This window comes from Rhinopithecus roxellana, chromosome 8, assembly GCF_007565055.1.
Source record: "Rhinopithecus roxellana isolate Shanxi Qingling chromosome 8, ASM756505v1, whole genome shotgun sequence".
Taxonomy (NCBI): Eukaryota; Metazoa; Chordata; class Mammalia; order Primates; family Cercopithecidae; genus Rhinopithecus; species Rhinopithecus roxellana.
Genome location: NC_044556.1, coordinates 144,453,024 through 144,471,599, shown reverse-complemented (window position 1 = coordinate 144,471,599; position 18,576 = coordinate 144,453,024).

The window sequence follows — 18,576 nt, the reverse complement described above, 5'->3', positions numbered from 1 at the left end:
ACCGTTTGTAGTTTTATTAAATGCGCGGGAACAAATAGAAACTGTTAATTGTATAACTTAGAATATTAACCAATTACCAATTGTGATACTGTGACCAAAAGAATTTCTTTGTACCTCTGTAACCTTACATATCCTGTATGCATCGGGCTATAAAAAGCGGGCATATGCATCATTTGGGGCCCTCTTGTATGTTGTAGAACGGAGGGACCAAGTTCAAACTTGCATTAAAGATCCTTGCCGCTTGGCTTTGACTCTGGACTCTGGTGGTCTTCTTCGGGGAACAAACGGTCTGGGCATAACAAACTAGTACAGGAATAAAATCATCTAAAACATTTGCCAAGTGCAGAGAGTGTCCAAGCCAGATGATCTATACTTTCCATGACAAAGTCTTTCTGCTCCTCTTCCACTTATGGCTTTGACACACCAACTCTTGAGGGGTCACTAACAACAGCATTTCTGATTTAACCTGCATCTTGAGGAAGTCTCTAATTAATATTAGATTCAGAGTTTTTATTACATGTGACAACAGGCAATTTTGTTACTCAATTAAGACTATGTTTTGTGACTTCAAGTAACCGAAAGTAACCTTCATAACGCCTAATAGGAGTCAGAAATGTCATGGGCTTTGCTGAAGTGTTTTATTCAGGACTAAGGAAAAAATTAGGCCTCAAAGCAGTTTTAAAGAGACAATGGAAAACCCAGGTAAAGTAGCTATAATTGTATTCAAGAGTTGTGCTTGTTTGAAGAAACACACACTCATTTTACAAATGAAGAACTTAGACTTGGAGAATGTAAATGAGTTGCTTAAGGTCAAACAACTAATTAGTGGCAGAGCTGGGACTAGATCCAGATTCTTCCCTTTCCCTGTTTAATTTCCACTAAACTCTGCTGACTTATCTTGTAGATGGCAGAATTATTTTTAGACTATCAGAAGTGCTGTTTTTTTTGTTTTGTTTTGTTTTGTTTTGTTTTGTTTTCCAGTACAGCCACATTGAAACACAGGCAGTTCCTCAAAATGTTAAACATAGGATAACCATATGACCTAACAATTCCACTTTCTGGTTTATATTCAAGAAGAATGAAAACATACTTACACAAAAATGTATACACAAGTTTTTCACAGTGGCATTATTCATCATAGCCAAAAGGGTGGAAACAATCCAAATCTCCATCAACTCATGTAGAGCTCAAAAAAGTGTAGTATACCATACAACGAATATTATTCCACATTAAAAAGGAATAAAGTGCTGATACAAGCTACAGCATGATCCTTGAAAACATTATGCTGAGTGAAAACTCAGATCACTGAAGACCATACATTATCTGATTCCATTTATATGAAATGTCCAAAATAAACAAATGTATAGATACAGAAAGTAGATCAGCGATTGCCTATAATGGTGGGAAGTGGGTAATGAGTAACTTTTAATAGGCATAGAGCTTCTTTGTGGGGAGATTCGAACCTTCTGAACTTACTTGTGATGGTTGCACAACCCTGTGAACATATCCCCAACCACTGACTTGTACAATTTAAGTGGGTAATTTTATAGCGTGTGAAGTATATCTCAATAAAGATGTAAAACAAAAGGAATACATTTTACTTGAAGAAAAATCATTGTATATTTTATTTTTATTTTTTTAATAGAGATGAGGTCTTATTATGTTGCCCAAACTGGTTGTGAACTCCTAGGCTCAAGGGATCCTCCTGCTTCAGCCTCCCTAAGTGTTGGAATTACAGGCATGAGCCACCATGCCCAGCTTTAGCATATTATTTTAATCAAGCCAGAAGAAACACTGGATTTTTTTTTTACTATTTAAATCTTCCCACAATTTTTCTCTTTTGTTCTGCAACTTGGCCAAGACCTTAGAACATGCTCAGCAAAAAGTGCCATCTGGTTTAAAGATTTGTCATATTACCAAAAAGGAAGCTTATCAGTTTATGTAGAAAAAATATTGCATTTACTTTTCTACAGCAGAGCTAGTATTTTCACTGCTTGAACAAATTTTAGTGAACCTGAATTGTATCTTGCCCTCTTTACAAACTCAGCAACTCATGTATTCATGTCTTGTAACTTAGTCCTGAACAGCGTTACTCTCAGCAGACATCATTCATGAATTAAGACTTAAAATAAGGTACTTTAACATTGGAAGATAATGACCTTTAGATACCCCAAAGAATGTGGAATGATAATTCTCTCTCTATTCCTTATTCAAAGCACTGTAACAATCACATGAGGATGCTACATAATCTTAAGAAGTATAACTTTCAAACTGTCATATATGCATTTATTCACCAGGTTATAAAGATTAACTCTTCTCTATAATTTAATGTATCTCCAACAGCAAAATCTTATGAGTATAAATCACAATATAAATGTTTCAGAAAATTGGCATCACAAAATTCAATGATTGGTAAAAACTGAACTTTTTAATGAGATCTTAACAACTTCAATTTATTTATTTTTTAGTGTCTCTATTACAAACACAATTAAGTATAAGGTCACCCTTCAGAAACCTTTAAATGATTTTGCAGGAAATCTTAGTAAAAAAGTACACAAAATGTACAGAAGGTAGTTGCAAAATGGACTTGGAAGGCTTTCTAAAATCAATAGAGAAAATGTAAATAATATTATTGACTAAAGATACCTCACATTGTTATTACAATTATATTTTTACCTTCAATCAGTTTGACCTTAATGTATCTTTAGGCAGCATTGATTACTTTTACCTTCATGAAATTCTTGCTTCTTCTCTTGATTCTGTAATCTTACTCTACCTTTTATCTAAGGCCACATTTTTCTCTGAACTTTCTTTCATTTTTTTCCTTCCATTTTTAAAATCTCTCCTAAAATCATGAAAATCAGAGCTTCCTAATAGTAGAATATTTAATAGCACTCCTTCTCACTCCCTCCACCTCCTTCTCTTATATATGATCTCTTGAGCTCTCTCTTTAAGCATGAAGTTCTAAGAGCCCCAAAAAAGTAACACAATAGATGAAGAAAGAACAAAAGCATAATGAAAGTAAGAAAAAAATATGAATTTTTCAACACGGTATAATATGATAGCAAAAATAATAGAATGGTATTACAAATATTATTTCATATTGATATCATTTGGGAAGGACATAGTAAGTGGAGGTATCGTGGTCTGGAGAGTGAAACATGAGCTTTTACTTCTGATAGACCTGGAGTTAAATTCTAACCCTGTCATGTGTTGAATATTTTATCTTGAAAAACTTATGTAACCTCTCCAAGCTTGTTTCCTTATAGAAAATTTTGATAAATGTTTATTAGGGTTGTGTTTGTGTATGTGTGTGGTAGTGGTTTAAGGCAATGGTGATATCATTTTTGTTCCCAAAATTTACAACTAGAATTCACAGCTGAAAACAAAAGGAATTAAGTAATGCATTCTATGTCTAGTGAATTATTAGCCTTGGGCACAGCTCCTACTCCACAGGACTTACTGAGATGTATCATTTGGGCAGAACCAACACAATATTCACCCCCAACACACACACACACATATCCCCACACATTCACATGCTGTGATAATTTCCAGTATTAGAATTCCTGAGTCAGTGGATGTGGTCGTTCGAGTGCCTGGAGCTGTCAAAACATGAAAAATGTATAGAAAAAGTTATGGTGGAGCAGAAGGAGAGAGAAGGCCGGGTGGGCATTGTGTATTCCCTTCAGGGACATGGTAAGAATATGTTCCCATGCAAGTCCAGTGCACACCACAGAAAGTGCCTGAGAATTAATCGGATCACCAGAGCATTCTCTAAAGAACCCACACATGCACCCCTGCTCCCTAAAGAAACACCTCCCCAAATTTCTATTTGTTTTAAGTCTACTTAGGAGTTCTCAAGTAGTGTTTTGAAGACTTCCTCACAGAAGTTTTGCACAGTGTTTATACTTTTTACTTCTACGTATTTTCTCTTTTGTATTGTTACAGGAAATAGTGCTTTCGTTCTTAACATGCTGTCTATCTGAATATAGTTTGCGTGCATGGAAACTACCTATTTCTGAGGTTAATTTTGTATTCTGTTACTTTTAACGATGGTATATTGTTGTAGAAGTTTCTTGGTAGATTGTCTCTATATTAGTTTTCTCTTGATACTGTAACAAATTGCCATAAAATTAGTGGCTTAAACTACCACAAATGTACGCTATGACAGTTCTAGTGGTAAAAAGTTTGAAATCAATTTTATTGGACTAAAGTCAAGGTATTGACAGGACTGCCTTCTTCTGGAGACTCTAGGGAATAATCTGATTTCTTACCTATTTTAGCTTCTACAGGCCTTGCTTGTCCTTTGGCTCATTGCTCCCTTTGTCTACCTTCAAGAGAGCAGTGCAGCATCTTCAAATTTCTTTCTATCTCTCCTTCTGCTTCCTTGTTATATCACCTTCTATCTGACGGACTGCGTCCCTCTGATAAGGACCCTTGTGATTACAGGAAAAACGTCCAGATTATCTAAGATGATCTCCCCATCCCAAGAGCCTTAATTCAATCACATCTGCAAAGTCCTTTTGCCAGGCAAAGGTCCCACATTCAGACAGTCCAGTGATCAGGCTGTGGACCTAAATGGGATCATAATTTAGCCTACCACACTGTGAACTCCCGGGTCTTACATGTTCTACTTTGAAAGTAGAAATAGTTTTTTCTCTTCCTCTGAATTACATTCATGCATCTAGTTTCTTAGTCTTGTTCAACAACACTGACTAAATGTGACAGTAAAATATTAAATAATTGTAGTGATAGTGGGCATCCTTTTGATCCTGATATTACAAAACTGCCTCCGATATATTCACATTAAGTTGGATACTGGGTTTGGGGCAGATAGTTAGCAAGAAGAAAGATATATTCTACTTTAGGAAAGAATAGATAAAATCTGTTTTATTCAGGCTTTGGTAAAAAAGTGTTGAATTATATGTACTATACTCATCTACAAAATAGCCATATAATTTATGCCAATGCATTTATTATATGATAGATCATATAACAATAGATTTTATACTATTAACATATTTTTAGGTTCCTAGAGTCAATCTCACTTAAGCTTATTTTAAAAAATACTTTTGAATGTTATGTGCTAATGTTTTAGCATTTCTGCAAAATACAGATTGAAATTGGTCACTAGTTGCATGTGTGTATGTGTATCAATTTTAAAAACTTCAGAGGATTTCCTTTATTTTCTCTATTCTAGAGCAATAGAAAAGCACTAGCATTTTATGCTTTTTAAAGATTTGGCAAAATTTTCTTAGGAAACTTGACTAGTAGTTTTAGGAGTGGCCCTTTGAAAAGTTTCTGTATTCATCCCATGCTAATCAGTCGACTTAGTGATCTTTAAGGTGATCAAGTAAATTCTATTCCTATATGCTTTTTTCTAGTGATTATTCATTTCATTTAGGGTATTTATTTTCTTATATTTTCATGGAGTTGTTCAAAATAGACTCTTAATCTTTATTAAATAAGTGACCAAACTTAGAATTACTAGAAATAAAATGATATGTGTCTTCTGATGCTTTCCAAAAGCATTTAACCAAAGCTATCCGTGAGAAAACAGTATGTAATAATACAGGACATTTCACAAGAAAATTTGTCTGGGTTCCTCAAAAATGCCAATATCAATGAAAGACACTCATAATTATACATCAAACAAGTATAGAAATAACTACTATTCTTTAGTAAAGGAAATGAAATGGACATGACTGACCACCAAATTCAATGTATGAATGAATTTCATTTGGTTCTAGAACCAGAAACAAAGCAATAAGAGCAAAATTCTGTAAAGAACAATTAAAATGCAATCAGGTAAATTGAATATATTGAATCAAAGCGAAATTTTAGGTATATGATTATATTAATATAGTAAGTTTTTCTTCTTAGGCAATATATACTGAACTTGTTGGAAGATGAGTTGTGATAAGTATTAATTAGATTAAAAATATGTATAGATTCATATAAAGAGTAACAACATATTTGATATTGTAATTCACTGGTGAAGAGAAATGTATATGAATTTTTATGTACTCTTCTTTTATTTCTTCTGTTGCTTTAAAATGTTGGGAAAAAACATTTCCCTTATGACAAGATTCAAAAGAAACCCTCTTTTGTTGATATTTGCCCTTTGCCATTTCTTATTTTGCATAGCTTCACATTCTTCCTTTCTTCCTAATTTGGCTAAGCAGTACTTTATGCTTTCTCTTTTTGCTTCTGAAAAATCAGCTTTTATTTTATTTTATTTTTTTTGATGGAGGCTAAGGCATCTCTGTTTTCATTCTCATTAATGTTTTTCATTGTTATTAGTTGCTTCCTTCTTATTTACTTTGGCTAGCATTGCTCTTCTTTTAATTTTTGAATTTTAAACTTTAATAATTTTTTATATACATAAGTTTTTATGGCTATACCATTTTCTTTAATCACTACTACAGCTGATTATCATGGATTTTCATATTTTTAATTGACCTCTAAAAAGTCTTCACTGTCAATTTATGTTTCTTTTTTGATCCATGATCTGGAATCACCAATCTGACTGGATTTGAACTCAAGAACATGATTTTTCTAGATTGGATATTTGTGCAAAGAGAACATGTCCCCCTTCTGGACACACACTACCCTGTAGCAAGACTTGGACTGGGACTTGGGCTGAATTTCAGCCCCCGTGTATTACAGTAGCTCACACACTTTGTGCAGAATAAAACTACAAAACCACCTATGGTTAACTTGATTTAACTTCATGTTATATTCCAAGTAATCTCTCTAGGTGACTTCCTCAACTGCAAACAAGATAGATTTTCAGTGAATGTGTAGAAATAACCAGGAAGAGTGAAGAAAACAGAAAGGAGGAAGATAGAATATGAATTCCTGGGGCCAAGAATGGCCAAGGAGTCAGGGTTTTCACATAGAAAAAGCATGTTCCTAAGGAGATAAATACTGGATTCAGTAATCAATGACTGCTAAATGATAAAAATTACCTGGAGAGTTGGACAATGTAATTTTTAAAAGTGAAAATGTGTTTACCTGGAATTCAGAAAATAGTCTTAAAAATTGGGTAGCTGTGTCTATATGCTTTTTGAGCTCCTTTGGAAAGTAATTTTCTTTCTGAAATAGCCATATTTCAACATGTATCACATAGTAAAGATGTAATAAGTATGTATTCATGTGTTGCTATATTAGTATGCTACAATTAATGTTACCTTAATTATTCAACTAAAGTTTCAAAATCATTTTCAATTCTCAATCCCATATTATCAACAATCAGTGACTTATTTCCATGGTGAGTTACTTTTATTTTATTTTATTTATTTAGAGATAGGTGTCTTGCTATGTTGCCCAGAGTGAAGTGCAGTGGCTATTCACATGTGTGATCATACGACTCTATAGGCTTGAACTCCTGGGCTCAAGTGATCTTTCCTGCTCAGCCTCCCCACTAACTGGGTTACAGGTGCACACCACTGTGCCTGGCTTAATATTTTAATTGTTACAATATTGTAGCATGTTTTGATATTGTAGTAGCACAAGTCACTCCAATATTACTTTGATCCAAAAAATGTTCTTGTATTTTTAGATGTATTTAGCCTTCTAATAAAATTTAGAATGTTTGTCAAATTAAAAAATAAAAACTTTCTAAGACATTAATGAGGATTTAGTTAGATTTACAGATTACTGTGGATAGAACTTTATGTCCAAGCATTGTTTTTCCTGCTAATAAATCAATATTTATATTTATTTCATTTTTATTACTATATCTTTGGAAAATTTAAGGTTCTTTAAAAAAAACATTTGTACATTTCCTTTTCAGTTATATATTATGTACACATATGTAATTGTACACAAAAGCATAAAAGCCTCTATGCACAGGCATAGCCTAATAGTTGGCCAACATTCAAGGTACCCCGTGCAGATTTCTAGCACTCTTCTTTCCCTTGCTCCTACTATACTAGAAATTCCAGTTTCCACTTTTTTTTTTCTCCCTGGCTGGTAAGATCACTGTTATCTGGGCTTCATCTCCCTATAGCTCTGAGTAGAAGTCTAGGGTGAATTTGCAGCAAGTGGAAAATACGGAGGCTTCCTTCTTTCACTGATCACGCCTGTGTTGCCTGGTGCCAATTACTTCATACATTTTGTTTCATTTCATCCTGTTTACTACAGTATCAGGGGAAACCCCACACCTGATATTCAACATAGGTTCTATTCTATTTCCCTAAGCATTGGCTGGTCTGAGAAATAAAGGGAAAAGAGTACAAGAGAGAGAAATTTCAAAGCTGGGTGCCCGGTGGAGACATCACATGTCTGCAGGTTCTGTGATGCTCCCTGAGCAGTAAAACCAACAAGTTTTCATTAGCGATTTTCAAAAGGAGAGGGAGTGGGTCACAGAGATCACATGCTCACAAGGCAATAAAATATCACAAAGCAAATGGAGGCAGGGTGGGATCACAGGACCACAGGACGGAGCAAAATTAAAATTGCTAATGAAGTTTCAGGCACACATTGTCATTGATAACATCTTATCAGGAGACAGGGTTTGAGATCAGACAACCAGTCCAACCAAAATTTATTAGGCAGGGATTTCCTCATCCTAATAAGCCTGGGAGTGCTACAGGAGACTAGGGCTTATTTCATCCCTTGGTCTTCTACCGTAAAAGACAGCTGCCCCCAAAGGGGCCATTTCAGAGGCCTACCCTCAGGGGCCATTCTCTTTCTCAGGGATGTTCCTTGCTGAGAAAAAGAATTCAGCGACATTTCTTCTATTTGCTTTTGAAAGAAGAGAAATATAGCTCTGTTCCGCCCTGCTCACCAGCAGTCAGAGTTTAAGGCTATCTCCCTTGTTCCCTGAAGATTGCTGTTATCCTGTTCTTTTTTCAAGGTGCCCAGATTTCATATTGTTCAAGCACACATGCTCTACAAACAATTTGTGCAGTTAATGCAATCATCACAGGGTCCTGAGGCGACATACATCCCCCTCAGCTTACGAAGATGGGATTAAGAGATTAAAATAAAGACAGGCATGGTAAATCACAAGGGTATTGACTGGGGAAGTAATAAGTGTCCTTGAAATCTTCACAATTTATGTTCAGAGATTGCAGTAAAGACAGGCGTAAGAAATTATAAAAGTATTAATTTGGGGAACTAATAAATGTCCGTGAAATCTTCACAACTTATGTTCTTCTGCCATGGCTTCAGCTCGTCCCTCCATTCGGGATCCCTGACTTCCCGCAACACTATAAGAGTGTAATTTCAATATTAATCTATCAGTCATGGCCTGAACTGGAAACCCACAAATTTTTATAAGATTTTTATTATGTAATTTAAGAGCCAAATAAGATTATATGTGCCATAATAATAAGTTATAAATTATAATAATAAAATGAATGGTTGCTTACCTACTATCCCATTTATAAAGAATAATTAATGCTTCAAGCTACCCATGGGATACTTTTATATTCCATCTCTGTCTGTTCTACACCCTGCATATAATCTCCTAAATCAAACTCCTCTACTTCTCTCACCTCCTCCTCTTCTATCTCTTACCTCTTATTGTGGTTCTCCCCCAGTCTCCTAGGCTGCCTTCTCCTGTCTCCTAGTATCTCTCTTCCTACTTCTGTTTTTAAGTGTTGATTTTCTCTATCACTATTTTATTTCTTTTTTCTGCTCTTGTCATCATTATTTCTTACTTCATTAGCCATAACATTCACATTCATATTTCATATGCTTACTTTACTTATAAGAAAATTCAGGGCTGGGACCAGTTGCTCACACCTGTAATTCCAGCAATTTGGGAAGCTGAGGCAGGCAGATCATTTGAGATCAGAAGTTCAAGACCAGCCTGGCCAACATGGTGAGACCCTGTCTCTACTAAAAATACAAAAATTAGCCAGGTGTGGTGGTGCATTCCTATAATCCCAGCTACCTGGGAGGCTGAGGTGGGAGAACTGCATGAACCTGGACAACAGAGGCTGCAGTGAGTCGAAATCATGTCATTGCACTCCAGCCTGGGTGACAGAGTGAGACTGTCGAAAAAGAAAGGAAGGAAGAGAGGAAGGAAGGAAGAAGAAGGAAGGAAGGAAGAAGGAAGGAAGGAAGTAAGAGAAGAAGGAAGAGGAGAAAGAGAAAGAAAGACAACAAAGAAAAGAAAAGAATAAAGAAAGAAAAAACTAAAAATAGAGAAAGAAATAAGAACGAAGAAGAATAAGAAAGACAGAAAAAAAAAACGGAACAGGAGTAACATTAATGCCTTACGTACTGGGCATAATGAAGCCTGATCATTAATGCATAAAGGAAGGAAGGAAGGAAATTCAAATAAATAAATCATCCAAGAAATGTACTTCTTTTTCCAAAATCTACAAGTAATGTGGAAAGCTTGACATTGCAATTCCTATGTGTTTATTTTTACTTTTACTCAAAACTTGTAATTGGTGTTCATGAAACTGAAATTCGCCCAATAGTCCCATAGACAGTTTTTTTGTTTGTTTGTTTGGTTTTGTTTTTAATAAACATAGAAGTTGACTTTTCTGGTCACAAAGCTTGAAACTTACATTTGTTTCACCTGAGTTCTTTGCTCAGGAAAGGACCCCCATGCCTCTTAAAAACAGGATCAAGTATCAAAGAACTAAAACTCACTAGATCATTACATACTGGCAATAAGCTGCCAGGCCACTCATTTGTCATGGTTGCTTCCTTACACCTCCTGAGTTTCTGTTTTCCCACACACTGTTACATTTTTTTCCATGCTATATAAACCCATCATCTTTGTTGGTCAGGGAGATGGATTTGAGACTGATTTTCTATCTCCTCATCTGCAGTACCTGATTAAAGCCTTCTTCCTCAGCCATACTCATCTCAGTCATTGGCTTTCTGTGTGGTGAGCAGCAGGACCCAGAATGAACCTTTGGTGCTTGGGTAACATAATGTCCCCTACTCTCTGCTATGTCTGATTATTTGTGTCATCTTATACTGTGTTGAAATTCTGTCCTCCAAGGTGATGGTATTAGGAGGTGTAGCCTTTGGGAAATCATTAGGTCATGAAGGCTCACGAATGGGATTAATTTCCTTATAAAAGGTACGACAGAGAAACTTTTGCCCCGTCTTCTGTGTAAGGGCACAGGGACAAAGTATCAGTCTGCAACGGGGAACAGAGCCCTGACAAGACCCAGTCATATCTGCACCCTGATCTCAGACTTCCAGCCCTCAGAACTGTGAGAAATAAATTTTTACTGTTTATAAGTCACCAAGCCTATGGAAATATGTTATAACAGCCCTAAAGAACTAAGACACTCACTCAAGTGGAACATTTAATAGGTCATAGTGTTTATCCATATGCTGTAAAAGAATAAAATGGATAAATTATTTTAAGAAATATTATAATAAATGTATGACTTCTTGTTTTGAATAATACTTGATTTCTTAATTATTTTAAAAAAAGAGGGAGAAACTATAACCAATACATGTCAAAAACTTTTCTAAGTAAAAAGATTTTATGGTTGGACTTTCTTATTGTAAATTTATGCTCAGGTATTTTGAGCCCTCTACTAAATCTGTTTAGTAATCTAAGGTTATAATACATTCTCTCAGAACATTCAAATATGCACAGACTACATGTTATGGTTGTTGTTCAACACTCTTCCATATAGAGAATTAGCCTCTCTCTCGTCTTCGGTTTCAACAATACCTTTCTAGATTAGTTTAAAAAATGACACCTTATTTTTTAGCTGAAAGATCTTAGACATAATGGTTTTATCTTCTTTCATTCTGTATACATCTTTTTCAAAAATAAACCTTGGAGAACTCCATAGCATACTATTTTGAGAGTAATAAGGCTATTTTTGTTTGATCAAAAGGAAGTATTCTTCCAACACTGTTGCTCATATTGCTTAAATGGATTTCAACCAATTTTTGTCTATTTTATTTTGTCTTCTTCAAGTAACCTGACAATACAGCTTTAGAATTCATACCTTAATTTCAAAACACAAACAATCCATGTCAAGAATTTAAAAATGGGATTTTCATTCATTTACCACTTAAGTCTTTTGTCTCCCAAAAGCTAGTGTTGTGCCTTTTACGGCACATATTAGAACATCATAAAATATTTTGTTCTTGTGTTTTTTATGTAACTCTCTGCTCATAACCATTCATACCTGATTATAGTCTATTTACTTGGATCTCTTTTCTATATGCCTGTATTATCTGTTTGCTTTCTTGCTTTTGAGTTGACTTATTGTACTTTAGGATTCAGGAAAGAGAAATGAGAAATGCTGAGAGAATTGGAGTTTTATTATCAGTGGTTCTAGGAAGAAGCCATTTTCCAACTCATCTTCCACCACTGATTAACTGGAATGCTATGTCACTGTTATTTGTTATTTATGCCACTGTTCAATAATTGGTATGCTGAAAGTAGTATCTACTATGAGTCATACACTTTAGATATTTTCCTAGAAGCTACTTTTTGGTGGGGGAGGTAAAGAGAATGTGAAGGGCCTAGACACGAAAAAATGGAACTAGAGAGAAAAGTACTAAAGAAGAGTAAAAACAACTGTGTTTTGAAATTATTTTTACATTTCAGTCAAGATACCTATATGAAGAAATAGTACACTGAAAATGAGTGTATGAAGAAAACATAAGAAAGGGAATATTTACAAATTTGCATGAACATTTAGAAAAAAGAAAAAAAGAACAAAGACAAAAAGCAGTTAGCATCCTTAGGTCTGAAGGGACAAGGAGAAGGACATTGTCTATTGGTTTGCTAGGACTCCAGTGCAAGGTACCACATACTGCATGGCTTCAACACAATACATTTATTTTCTCATGGGTCTGGAGGCCAGAAATCTGATATCAAAATGTTGACAAAGTTTGTTCCTTTGAGGGCTATGAAGGATGGCTCTGTTCTGGATTTTGCTCCTTGGTCTGTACATGGCTATCTTTTCCCTGATCTTCGCACTGTCTCTTCTTTGTACATGTACCACACCCAAAAAGAGCCATAGCTATGGAAATAGTTCCAGACACTGTCAAACTGCACCTTACTGAGGAAAAACTAAGGAAATAGATACCTTACCTCTTGGTGAGTTCTGTCCTCTGATGTTCTCTCAATGTCGGCATAGCCTAACCATAAACACAGAAGAGAAAGCCTGTTTAACTCTGTCCTTAGAAGCTGGCCTTCCAAAGTACAGAACAAGTAGGACAAGGGTAGATTTGGGGTGGCCTAAGTAGAATATCTAGCACACCCTACCTCAAGAGAGTAACTCACAGGTCAGAGTGAAGGGAAGTGAAGAAGAGCTTTGTAAGTGAAACTTATGGGATACGTTTTCAACTTATAAATATCCTCTCAAAACAAGATTCTGAAATGCCTACCTAAAGATTAAAGGAATATAGCCTGAAAATCACAGTAACAGTGAGCTGCAATGACTCATGAGAGCATGAGTTAATGTTGAGCAAGGAGAAAATGTTGTTATCCACTGTTTTGAGTAGAGTTTGTTCGAATGAAGTCTTCCTTAAGCACAAAAATTTGCTATCCATTTGACATAATTGAAGAAGACATCTGTGGTGTCTTCCAATCCCTTTCAAAAGATTTTACTTCCTAAAATTCTAGTATTGGAGAATTGTAAGTTACATTAGAAGATGATACATATCAGTTGCAATCACCACATTGTATTTTTTAAAAATTCTAGACAAATTATATTTAATAGAGTTCATTTAAGCAAAGAATGAGTCATTAATTGGACAACATTCAGAACCAGAAGAGGTTCAGAGAGCTCCACCCAGCAACAGGAGCAGCGAAGCTTTATAGGTTGAAGACAGAAGCAAAGTAGAGGAATCACCAGGTTGGCTACCGCTAGTCATTTGCCTTATTTGGACTCCATGTAGTCATTTGCTTATTTGGGCATGGTCTAATCCATTGGCTGCCTGCTACTGGCTGAAGATTGGCTGTTTGTGATCAGCTGAGATCTGCCTATATATTACAAAAAACATGCTCTTAAGTCATATTGTTGTTTGTTATGTAGGAAATCAAAGTACAGAAACAACCTCAGGTTAACAGTCTTCTCCTTATTTACATTAACAAGGGCAACTGAAATTTAGTGAGATTACATGCAATATCTCAACAACAGAAATATTAATTGTTGAGCAGGATGAGAACTCAAGACTTTTTGTTACTAGTCTAATTCGTTACGTTTTGCTTTTTTTAAAAATTTGTTTCTCTTTTATTCACTGCCAGTTTTACTACTCAAAGACCAATGTCACTAAAAATTGCCTTGATAAGTGAGGTCCTCCTGATTTTGGTGCCATGGAGCATTCTATACATTTCCTTCAGTTATACAATAGAGTTTTCATTGTTTTCAGAGCTATATTTCAGGCTCTCTTAGATGAGGACAGTGCCTTCTTTATTCATTACAGCACAGGGCTTTAATAAGTAATTCTTCAGTATCAGTAGTACTAAATCCTGAGTTATCCTAGATGTTAAAGTTTCAAAAAAAAATCAGTAAGAATTAAAAATAAGAAACAAGGTCTTTTAAATATTTTGTATAACTAAATCCAGAATAAGAAGTCATATAAAAACTCTACATGTAGAATAAGTCTCACAAGCTTAGTTCTCCTGAATGATAATACTTCAACAGCACTTTCATATGTATGTAAATATATCTCTGCCCCCAATTGTAGATATTAAATTGTGAGAGTAGGGTCTTCCCCTTCATAACTATATTTGGAAATGTGGCCACAGGGTAATGAATTATATAATCTATGTAATAACTTATACCTTACAGAATGCTTTTTAATAAAGCCTTTTGTAACTTTTTAAGCAAATCAGTTTAAACAAATGAGGAATTTTCAATAGGTTAATTTACTTGGATATGTTAAATCTTCAAGAAGGGTCTAGGTTAGGACCCTGCTTTCAGTTTATCTCCAAGCTTATAAGTGTAATTTCCGTAAAAACAATTGCTACATGTTTCAGCTGGTGTGAGTGATCCAATTTTCCATAATGTTTTTATTGTCACAGTTGGGAACTGTACAGTCTACTTCACTTCAATTATTAGAAACATTTTGACTATTATTCTTCCCACAAGGGCTCTGGAAAATGTTTTCTGTGTACACACAGGTTTGGTTTCAGCTAGCAGCTGTTCATTATCAAGGAAATGCTTCTGATGTGCTTTATTCCATAACACTTACAACTATTTGGCAACGAAGAAGGCTGTTTTCCATAGTCTTTGGTGTAATTTTTTTTTTGCATTTTCAATTGTTACTTGGCTATTTTATACATCTATTTCATTGTCTCAATATGTTTCTTCAGTGGAAAATAGCAGATTTCAGTTACCTATAATAAAATTGTCTTACTTGACCCAAGCTCTGGGTAATAATAATATAGATGGAAATTTCTAAAAGAAATTCAATTACCCCAGGCAAGCCCTTTCTTAGGAGCACTTTACCTGCAAGTAATCTTGCCCCTTTCTGAGGGAAAACTGGGCCTGCTGCTACTAAAAGAGTGTTTGTATTTTAAAACTTTAACTCTTACTTTCTGGGATATTCTAACATTTTTATAATCATAATTTTTTATGGAAAGTCTCCCACCCACAGGAACATTCTGGAAACACCCATCAAGCCTAAAAATACGAGTTTCAGTAGGAAACAATTTATCCTCTGTTTCCTCTCCCATGGTACATATACACTTGATCTCTGCTCTCATTAGTGCCTTTGCTGGAAGCAATTTTGTTTCCTGCACAAAATTATTGTAATGGAATAGAGATGAATTCCCTAACTTAGGGTTGAGGTAAAAAGACGTGTCCCCAGATATTGGGATTAGAATAGGAAAAATATCTTCCATCTAAACAATCACATAAGTAATTGTTAAGGTTTATGGTTCTATGAGTGGATTTGCCCAGATAGATTATCAGCTTTTATGAACTGATGAGAAACCTTAATTATGATATATGATATTTTTCTTCTGAGAAAATTTCTTCCAAGTTTCTAACAACTCCTAAAAAGTACTTTTGGAATTTAAATATTGAGCAGTTGAGAACATGTTGTTTTTGGGTTTCTAAAATTACTTATTTTGTAAATTATATATCCATAAATAAAGATTAAGAAGACTTCTATTGATTCCCTACATTTACTTAGTCTTTAAATTATATATATTTATAATCAAATTCATCAAAAACTATGATGGCAAAAAGTGAAAAGTCTCTCCCAGCCTTATCTGCCACTGTTATTTCTTATGTATCCTTCCAGAATCCCTTTATGTATTATCAAGAACATGCAAATAAAAATTATTTTTAATCTTATTTAAACAATCCATACACACTGTTACTGTACACAAAGTTGTTACTATTTTGATATATATGTATCCATAATATATTAATGTCATATGATATATATGCATCCCTGTTAATGAATATTGTGCTTTTTTCCAGTTGTTTGGTAATTCAACCATTGCTGCATGAATAAACTTGAATGTGTCACTTCATACACATGCAAACATTACTTTAATATAAATTATTGGAAGGTCAAAAATGGAATAGGTCCAATAATATATGAACTTCTAAGTACTTTCAGAAAGTGTCCAGTTGTCCTCCACAGAGGTTTGCAATTTACATCCCACTCACACTCAATGAAAGTGCCTCTTTCCTGACAATCCACCAACACGGATGTTGTCAAATACCTTTTGGTTTTGTACCAATCTGATAGGTGAGATATGATTGCTGATTATAGTGCCTTTTGTGTTGTTAATGCTGACAATAAATAGCAGAATATCAATTTTCACACTGAGGAAGCTGGAAACAGGGACTTGTACAGTACATTCTTCATTATGGATTTCACATATATATTTATAAGAAATATTTTAATAGCTTGAGAGAGAAAAAGAAAGATGATAACCTTTTCTGAGTAAAGAACGTCAGGCATTGAGCTAATTGCTTTACAGTTATCATCTAATTTAGTCCTTACAACAAACCTATATAGTAGTTATTGTTATTTACATTTTACAGATAAGTAAAAGAAGGATTGAGAGAAGTCAAGTAACCCACCTTAGGTCACACAGATCTTAAACAGTGCAGTCTGATTTGTACCTAAATTGGTTTGATTGCAAAGTACATTCATTGCCTCAGAATATCATTCTAAGAAGTGGTGGAAGGGTACTGTTTCCAAACTATAGGATATATTTTGTTATATTACTAGCATTTGGAAATGCATATTTTATTTGACAGTATTTATAAATCATGTGTTTCCCTCTCAGAATAACTTTTAGTGCAGAAATGCTTCCATATGCTGGAAGTTTGTTGTGAGCTTTTGATGAGGGAGAGAGAATGTCCTTCTGTGGCTTGCCTGCTTATAATCACTGAGCTACAGCATGTATAAATTTAGAAATGGTATTCCCATGGAGTTAACTCCAAATGACATTCTGTTCCTGTTGACCTCATGTGACTGATAATGTTATGCATACAATGCAATATTTTGTCACAAAATAAATGTATTTTTAAAACTTTATTATTTATACATGTAAAATAAATTTGCAAGTTAAATAAGCAATATTTCAATTTCCAAATTCAGATACAATTAAATTTTAAACTTTAGATGATAAATAAATAAATAAGTTATTTTTGTGTGTGAATAATTTAACTTTTTTACTTAGCTATGTGACCTTTGAAAATGGTAACTAAAATTACCTAGAATCATTTTTTTTCATTTATGGTATGATGTATCAGTATGCCAGTCAAGGGTTGTTTTGAAAATTCAGTGAATGATATATGTAAACTACTTAACTCATGAAAGTTTTCAGCAAGTGGTAATTATGATTAGCGGTAGTAATAGTATCATGTGGACTTCCTATAACAAAAGTGCTCTAAATTGACAACAGGGGACTGAGGTCTACACCAATCATGGCTCTGCTTGCCCTTTACCAATATTAACTTGGATAAGCCACTTTAATTGGAGTGTGAATGCCTCATGCATAAAATAGTTAAGTTTGCCAAGAACATGTCTAATGTCATAAGGCCAATTAAAGGCAGTTTAAAGATTTCTTCTAAGTTCCAAGAATTTATGCAGGATTTATACTCTTCTCTACCTGAATCTTTTGTCCAAGGGAGAGCAATATGTTCCATGTCTCATTTATTTAACATTAAGTGGCTTGCTACTTCCAGTATCCATTTACTTTCAGGAGCATTATGAGAAGGTTAGATCTATAGACTAAAATCCCCAGATCAAAAGACAGGAAGAAGACACCCATGTGCAAGAAAGACCTGTTTTCTTAGTCTATCACTTCTGGAATCTGAAGTCTATCTACTTCAATAAATGTAAATGCTTTCTGGATAAAAACATGTATCTTCTTACAAGATACTTTTTTGTATGTATTGTTCGGAGTCAAATTACTGGATACAATGAAAAATTTTACATAAAAATCTACCCTGATAGTTAACAAATGTTGTAGAAGAAATTCCAGATATGAGCATGTTATTTTAAATATATTGTGCAGTACTCAAAAATCTATAATTTACTCACATTTGCAAATTAGGTTTTTAAAAAAGATATTTTTATAAAAGGGCAAGAGTCCTCAAAGTAGTTCCTACTATTTCTACTTTTTTCATGGCTCTGTTTTTG